The sequence below is a fragment of the Ammospiza nelsoni genome, unplaced genomic scaffold, assembly GCF_027579445.1.
Source record: "Ammospiza nelsoni isolate bAmmNel1 unplaced genomic scaffold, bAmmNel1.pri scaffold_40, whole genome shotgun sequence".
NCBI lineage: Eukaryota > Metazoa > Chordata > Aves > Passeriformes > Passerellidae > Ammospiza > Ammospiza nelsoni.
In genome coordinates, this window is record NW_026683188.1 from 2,314,413 (window position 1) to 2,322,723 (window position 8,311).

Below are 8,311 nucleotides of genomic sequence, written 5' to 3' on the forward strand. Positions count from 1 at the left end.
AAAAGACCACCAGAAGACTGACGAGCACCACAGGAGGAACTGATGCAGGCGCTGAGGCCACACATGGTTGTAAAACCTGGACACAGCTTTATGCAAATGTGAGTATGCTAATGAAGTGTTGTAATTGTGACTTTTAAAATGGAACTGAAGGCTAAAGAAGATCGAGTGGGTGACACCGTGGAATCTCATGGAACCAAGTGTGAATTGTGACAGGACCCAGGAGGCCATGGTGACACGATGGTGGAAATCTCATGGAACCAAGTGTGAATTGTTGCAGGACCCAGGAGACCATGGTGACACTGTGGTGGAATCTCACGGAACCAAGTGCCCAGAGTTTCATGGCTCAGCCTCATGGAGTGCTGGAGACCATTGTGTCCCAATGGGAACACATGGAACAAAGGCCCCTTAGTGACACAGCAGGGTGTCATGGAATGCAAGAGATCATCCTGATGGAATAGGAACTTGTGAAACCAAGGGTCCACCATTTTACAGTATGGCCTCATGGAATGCAAGAGGCCATTGTGATGGAATGGAAACACATGGATTCAAGGGTCCACTCTTTTGCTGCATGGCCTCATGGAATGCTGGAGACCATTGTGGCACCATGGAAACGAACGGCACAAAGGCTCTACTGTGACCCAGCAGGGCCTCATGGAACCAAGGACACCACGTGATACAATGGAATCTCATGGAACCAAGGCTGCAGGACAACCCCACTGCCAATGCTGTCCTGCCGGGGAAGCACTGGGGACATCTCCTTCCCCTTCCCTCTGGCAAAGAGGCACATCTCATCCTCTCTTTGTCCTTCCTCCCCCAGACAAGAAGCTGAGGATGGAGACCTGGAAGGACAAATCTCCAGAGCAGAACCTGGTGGAAGAGGCCACTTTGAGCAGCTCCACTGCACATGAATGCCCACCAACACATCCACACCGGGGAACGGCCCTATGAGTGTTCCAAGTGTCAGAAGAGGTTTCGGATCAGCTCCCATCTCATCCTGCACCAGCGGATTCACACAGAGGAGAGGCCCTTCTACTGCCCTGACTGTGGGAAGGGCTTCAAGCAAAACTCCCACCTCATCATACATCAACGCATCCACACCGGGGAGAGGCCCTATGAGTGTCCCCAGTTGTCGGGAGTTTAGTTCAGGCATGGCTTAAAGAAAAAGGCCACGAAGCCATGCAGCTGAGAGAAAAGTAACAGGTAGCTGTGAAACAGTTTCAAAGCAGTTTCCAGCCTGACTTCTATAAACAATTAGTCTCTCTCAGGCATCCTTGTATAAGCAATAAAGTTCTCAGGCAGTCTTCCCATAACAAAGGTAACATCCTCCCTGGGAAAAGATGGCACCCTGGGAACAGTTATGGAAGTTTTGGGAACCGTTCGTATCACAGTGAGAACACTGATTTTGTTTGATGTAAACAATCAACGGTATTGTAAAACAAAAGGAGTGGTTAGAGTTTTCTCTGTTAGCCTATCATAAAGCTGTATTTTGGAATATGCATGAAGTTAATTAACACTGTTATTTAAAGTGACGGATCGATCAATAAAGCTGGAGTTCGATGCATTATAGGATGGTCGTTCTCCCCCTCACTTCAACAAATTGGTGACACCCGGACGTGATAGCGGACACCACGACGATCGCGGCCATCACGGGGATTGCGAACACCAAAGGATAAGTGAGGAATGGTTCAGGCTCCGAAGCAGCGGGAGCGGCAATAAGCGCGAAATTAAAGCGGAGGAAAAAAAAGAAAACCGCCGATACGCGCCGTGCCCTGGCGACCATAATTAGATGGGCCAGCTGATACGTGCGGCATAGAAGTCTTGGAATACGCTGCTAGGTGAAAGTGCGCACTTAAAAAGAGGTATGGAAAGACAAGCCGCATATGAACTTTTTATTACATTTTTGCAAAAAAGGCAAATTAAGGGTATAGACTTACAGAAAGAATTGCAAGGTCTTTTGGCTTATGGTCTGGAAAGGGGAGTCTTTGTGAATCCCCACACGGTTCACGAGTTGTCGGAGTGGCGTAAATTTGGTGATATATTATGGCAGGCTACGTTAGACGATGATAAAACTGCTAGGAAAATGGGTAAATTATGGCGGGTTATTAACAACGAACTGTTGCAGTTTCAGGCGGAAAAGAGGGCTGCCTATCAGGCTACTGCCGCTCACGATCGTAATAAAGAATACGATCAAGAGAGGGAGTTTGATAAAGAGTCGGGGACTCCTCCTGGCCCTGCAATGAGGACGGTTTCATTACCGACCTCGCCTCCTCCCTCGGCAAGCCAGGCGCCGAGCCAGGCTCCACAGGGCGCTTTACTACCCTCTGCGCCGCTTCTACCGCCTCCTTTAACGAGCCAGCCCCCCCTGACGAGCCAAGCTCCGCAGGGTGCTCCGCAGGGTGCTTTATTGCCCGCTTCGCCGCAGGCTACGCATAGCACTTCTGAGTCTCCCGTATTGCTTGCATCGCAGCAGCCAGGGCCACAAACGTGTGTCCCGTTCCCGAAAAGTAATCAGAGCCCTGGGTTGGAAAACGATCGAGCGGTGATGATTGCACGGGAAAGACGGGATGCGTGGGCAGCTCTTGCCAAAGATGCAATGGAGAAGGGAGACCAGGAGTTGATAAGCTTAGCGAGCGAACTGGCTTGTCCGGTTATTTTCACCCCCCAGGCTGGCGGAGGTATGCAAGCGACAATTAGTGCTTTAGATTGGAAGATGTTATCTCAGTTGCGAGCTACTGTTAGCCAGTTTGGCTTTAAAAGCGAACCAGCCAAGCAAATGCTCGACTATATTTTTGACACCAGTATTCTTCTTATTAATGATTGTCGTGGCATAGTTAAATTAATCTTTACCCAACATCAGCAATTGCTGTTTAATGCTCATTGGCAAGCGCTCGTTAGCGAGTGCGTGGCAGTACAAAGGCAGCAGGGTGACCCCCTCCATGGCGTCACTGTTAGTGAGCTTATGGGTCTGGGACCTTTCTTTCGTCCTGAGGCACAAGCCTTAATAGGTCAAGAGAAGTGCCGGGAGGCAATAAGGTTAGTCAGACTCGCGATGGAAAGGGTAAAGGAACCAGAAGAGAGACCTGTATATATAGGGATCAAGCAAGGCAGAGAGGAATCATTTAGCTCTTTTATTGACAAGGTTGCTGCAGAAATTGAAAGAGCTGAGGTGCCAAAATATCTTAGGGGAGTATTGCTCAGGGAGTGTGCTCTCCGAAATTGTAATTCTACTAATAGGAGAGTACTTAACACCCTAGGTACTAATTGGACTATAGAAGAGGCATTAGAGAAGATGGCCCTCATATCTACGGGACAGCAGGCTTTTGTGGTAGATGCGATCAAACAGAAATCAACGTCAGGAATAGGCTTGCAAGAACAGGCAAAGTCCTCTCAGAGTCAGGTATTAGCTGCTCTTGCACCTCACCAAGCGTCAGCTGCATTTGCAAATCAAATAATATGGGCCAAAAATGCCGCTCGGACGACCAGGCACCAACAGAAGTCATCGCTGCAGCATCGGCACCTTCTTCTGTCTCCAACCCGACACCACACGAAGCCGCCGCGGGGAGAGAGCGAAGCCGCCGCGGGGGGAGCAGCCACGGGTGCAGCGGTGCCTGCAGCAGAGTCAGCCTGCCGGCGAGTAAACAAAGAATCCAGCGCAGGGGGGGGAGTTTTCGCCCGCTCCGACACACGCACCGCGGGACTGGAGCGCTTTTTGCAGCGGGAGCGTTTCTCCCTCCCCCCACAGCCGGCAAAAGCTTCAGTTTAAGACCTAACAGCCTAATGGATGTAACTTTTGTCAACAAAAGGAAAAGATCCCTGTTGAAATTAAGAAACAAGTGATGGTAAACAAGGAAAGTTAAAGGAACTTTTGTTTTTCCTGGCAGAGACTGTGAAACAGGAATCAGCGTACTGTATGCATGGGTCAAATTTCGGCCGGTTTGGCTCGGCATTAGTTATGCTGTCTTGAAATCACCTGTATTGGCAGAGACTTTAACATCAGAAGCCCGGATGGCTCAGTCAGTGGAACATCAGACTCTAGAATTATATTTTGAAAAGTTTAAAAATGTTAAGATATGTTAGACTGATTGTATGAGTGAGATGTTGTGAGTGTGCTTTTTGATATAGAAATGCTATAGCAAACACGTGAACAAAGTTATTTTAGCTTAATATTTTAGAATCGGGCCTGTAAGTAAGTTATAGTAAATGCTATATTTTATGTCTATAGTAAGTTTTATCTGTTATTAAGTAGTTTAAGTTAAATTAAATGCTAAATACTATTAAGGTTAAGTTTGTTACGTTTATTTGCTGTTAAGTTTCGAGGTCTGTTAAGGTTAAATCATATTAGGTTTAAGATAAGTTAGATTCTGTTAAGTTTGATCTTACATTATTTACAAATAAGTCTAAAATCAGTTAGATTTTGTTATAGTTTTGTTAGAATTAAGAGATTTTACATGTAAGTTCTGTTGATTTAAAATTCTATTAAGTTTAAGTAAAGATAAGTTTAAGTAATGTTAAGTTCTATTAAGTTTAAATATTTTAAGTTTAAGTATTTTAAGTATAAGTGCTATTAAGTTTAAGTGATGTTAGATAGATTTATGCTTTTACAATAGGTGTTTGTTTTATGACTCGTGTTCAAAGTGTTGTTGTAAACATCAGAGAAACCTTGCTAGCTGAAAATACTATTTAGTTATTAGAATTGCCTATTCTTATGTTGCAAAGAGTGTAGCACAGTTAGCCCATAGAATTTTGAAGCCAGTTAAGTTCTATTAATTTGAAAATAAGTCTGCTAAGTTAAGTATTTTAAGTGCTTCAAGTGCTTACTACTTTCTCACCACTCCAAATCAACAAAGGACTGAGAATCGCCCAGCTGATGCCATTTCAGCCAAATGACTAAAGGATTACAGACTATAAAACTGATTTTGAACATTTTTGAGAAACCCAGGGAAGAGGTGGATGTGAAAATCTCAAGGACAGAAAGGATCGTTTTCAGACTTGTCATTCACCTCCTCTCCAGGTTCACATGAATGAAAACAGCTAACAGCTTTCTTTTCTTAGTCCAATTACCACCTACCGTGCAATGCCTGATAAGGCCGGACATTGTGGCTCAGCTGAGGGTGGTTTTAACCCTTTGGGATAAAACGCTGTTGCCGGACGACCGGGGAACTGATTGACATTATTGAATCATTATCATCTTTCCATATAAAAGGACTGGCAAAAGAGAACTGCCTTGAATGTCACAGCCCACATTGTGCTGCTTGGGTTGCACTGTGTTGTGGAGGTTGTGACAGGACCTTTTGGGTGGATCAGTTGTCACTTTTTCGTTTATGGTGTGATACCTGTAATCATAGACATAACTGGGAATATAATTGGGAGTGGGCTCTACGGAACGAAACAGGACTAAACACTGCCTCAGCTTTAGATCTTTATGAGACACATGAGCAGAAAATCTTGGCTTATTATCGGTGGGAGGTACAGTGTATTTTAAAAAGGGTTAAAGGTTAAAAACTGATAAGAAAAAAAAAAAAAAAGGTCAAAGTAAAAACAGAAAAATGAGGTTTCCTTTTATTATATTATTTAGTGTAGTGGTAGCTGAAGAATTTAAGTTAACACATTTTAGTCAACCTAGAAATAATGTATGGCTAACACTTGCTAGGCAGATTAATCAGACTTCGCTTTGTCTCAGCATTGCCAGTATCGTCTCCTCAAGAATTCTGCAGTCTTATTAATAATCGTGCTTTATGTATGCACAATATGGTAAATATTAAATTGCCTGCACAGAAAGGGTATACTGCCAGTCAGAGTGATGGCTACCGACAATGTCTGTTAATTCAATCACTTAATACTCCTTTGCATTCTCCACCTGAGGAGTTGGAGCTTTTTGGAAGTGCAAATGCTAGCATGGCCAGCACTTCCAACAGTGGATGGTTTAGCTTTGATTATTCTAATCCTCAAAAGATGAATCCATATAAACAAACATGGGCTACTCTGGATTCAGCTCTAAAGCCAAACATAGTGTCTAAACAACTCTACAACCATTGTAAAGGCTCTAGCATCATGACACCTAAGAAATTACCTACAGGAATATTTCTAATTTGCGGAGATAGAGCCTGGAATGGTATACCTGCTCAACCTCAGGGTGGACCTTGTTATTTAGGCAAGTTATCACTATTTCACCCTAATATATCTGTGCTGATGCAATTAAGTCATCAGGTAAGCAGGCAAAAGCGTAGCTTACATGACTTGGACTGTAGTCAAATAGGAGATCCGTGGTTCTGGAGTAAATTTAAACAAGTGATGGTTTCAGCTTTCCTACCCTGGGGTGCTGCAAGCAAAGCATTGACTCTAGCAAAACAAATAGGGTGTTGGGCTAAGGGTGAACTAAATAAAACTTCACAGATATTAGATATGTTAACTTCAGATGTACAAAGTGTTAATCACGCTGTTCTACAAAATAGAGCTGCTATAGATTTCTTATTATTAGCTCAAGGCCATGGGTGTGAAGAGTTTGAAGGAATGTGTTGCATGAATTTATCTGATCATTCTGTATCTATTCATGCTAAGATAAAAGAGCTACGGCTAGGACTTAATAAGCTTAAGGAAGAAGAAGGATTAGGTATTGATGGGTGGCTTAAAAGTTTCGGATTGGGACCCTGGCTAAGAAACCTTATAACATATGCTATAGGGATATTAGGAGTACTCTTATTGCTTTTACTTATATTACCTTGTTTCTGTGGCTGTATCCAAAAAATGGTTAGTAGGATGATAGAGAAAATGTGGCAAACTAACCTCCTTTCTTTTAAAGAAAAAGACGGGGGAAATGTCGGGAGTTTAGTTCAGGCATGGCTTAAAGAAAAAGGCCACGAAGCCATGCAGCTGAGAGAAAAGTAACAGGTAGCTGTGAAACAGTTTCAAAGCAGTTTCCAGCCTGACTTCTATAAACAATTAGTCTCTCTCAGGCATCCTTGTATAAGCAATAAAGTTCTCAGGCAGTCTTCCCATAACAAAGGTAACATCCTCTCTGGGAAAAGATGGCACCCTGGGAACAGTTATGGAAGTTTTGGGAACCGTTCGTATCACAGTGAGAACACTGATTTTGTTTGATGTAAACAATCAACGGTATTGTAAAACAAAAGGAGTGGTTAGAGTTTTCTCTGTTAGCCTATCATAAAGCTGTATTTTGGAATATGCATGAAGTTAATTAACACTGTTATTTAAAGTGACGGATCGATCAATAAAGCTGGAGTTCGATGCATTATAGGATGGTCGTTCTCCCCCTCACTTCAACACCCAGTGTGGGAAGAGATTCACCCAGAGCTCTGCCTTGACCAAACACCAACGGAGGCACCACTAAGGGAAGCCCTGCAAATGCCCTAACTGCAGGAAGAGCTTTGTGCACAGCTCCAGCTTCATCCCCCATTGGAGAACCCACGTTGGGAAGAACGCTGGTGCTCCACATTCCCTGTGATCCTTACTGGCAAGACTCCTTTCCCTTTTCCTGCCCCTCCCAACGACATGATGAGGGATCGAAGAACGTAAGTGTCTGGCTAATGCCATGTCATTATTTTCACTCCTGCTTCAGGTCAATGCCAGAGGCAGGAAAAGGACTCTCTCCCCTTGAGAGAAGGGTGTCCTTTCCAGGCAGGAGTGAATATGTGGCTGGAAAGAGACAGTCAGTGGTGTTGTAGTTTTCCCTCTAAATAGTTTTTCTGATCCCTTCTGTTACCAGTGTTGTTGCTGTTCCTGTTTGTTCCTTATCTGGGTGCTGTTCCCAATAAATTGTTCCTATCCCAGGGTGGGATCTTTGCCTTTTGTGCATTCCATGGGAGGCGGGAGGTCAGCGAGCGGCAGCACGGTTTTAGCAGGAGCAGAAAATTGGGGAATCCCATTTCTGAACCCCGGCCCCTGGAAACCGAGCATCCCAGCTGGTCCCAGCCCTGGTGGCCATGGCAACAGCCTTGGGAGCGGGTCCCTGACTGGGGCTGTGGGAGCCTTTTCCCTCTGGTGCCCAGGGACAGGAGTGGAGGGAACAGCTGCAGCTGAGTCGGGGCAGGATCAGGTTGGATGTCAGGAAAAGGTTTTTGCCCAGAGGCTGCTGGGGCCCTGCCCAGGCTCCCCAGGGAAGGGTCCCAGCTCCAGGGCTCTCTGAGCTGCAGCAGCGTTTGGACAGCGCTGCCAGGCCCAGGCTGGCATTGTTGGGGTGTCCTGTGCAGGGCCAGCAGTTGGACTGGAGGATCCTGACGGGTCCCTCCCAGCTCAGCCAATTCTGCGGTTTTGGGATCCCATGAGCCTGGGGATGGGACTGCCAATGGTTGCC

General features: G+C 45.2%; 1 long non-coding RNA gene across 1 annotated transcript; it reads left to right on the forward strand.

Moving 5' to 3' along the window:
* Positions 1-917: 917 nt before the first annotated feature.
* Positions 918-7,785, forward strand: LOC132087166 (uncharacterized). The gene is made up of 2 exons (XR_009420472.1): positions 918-1,135; positions 7,298-7,785. It is a non-coding gene; the product is annotated as an uncharacterized LOC132087166 (long non-coding RNA).
* Positions 7,786-8,311: the final 526 nt, after the last annotated feature.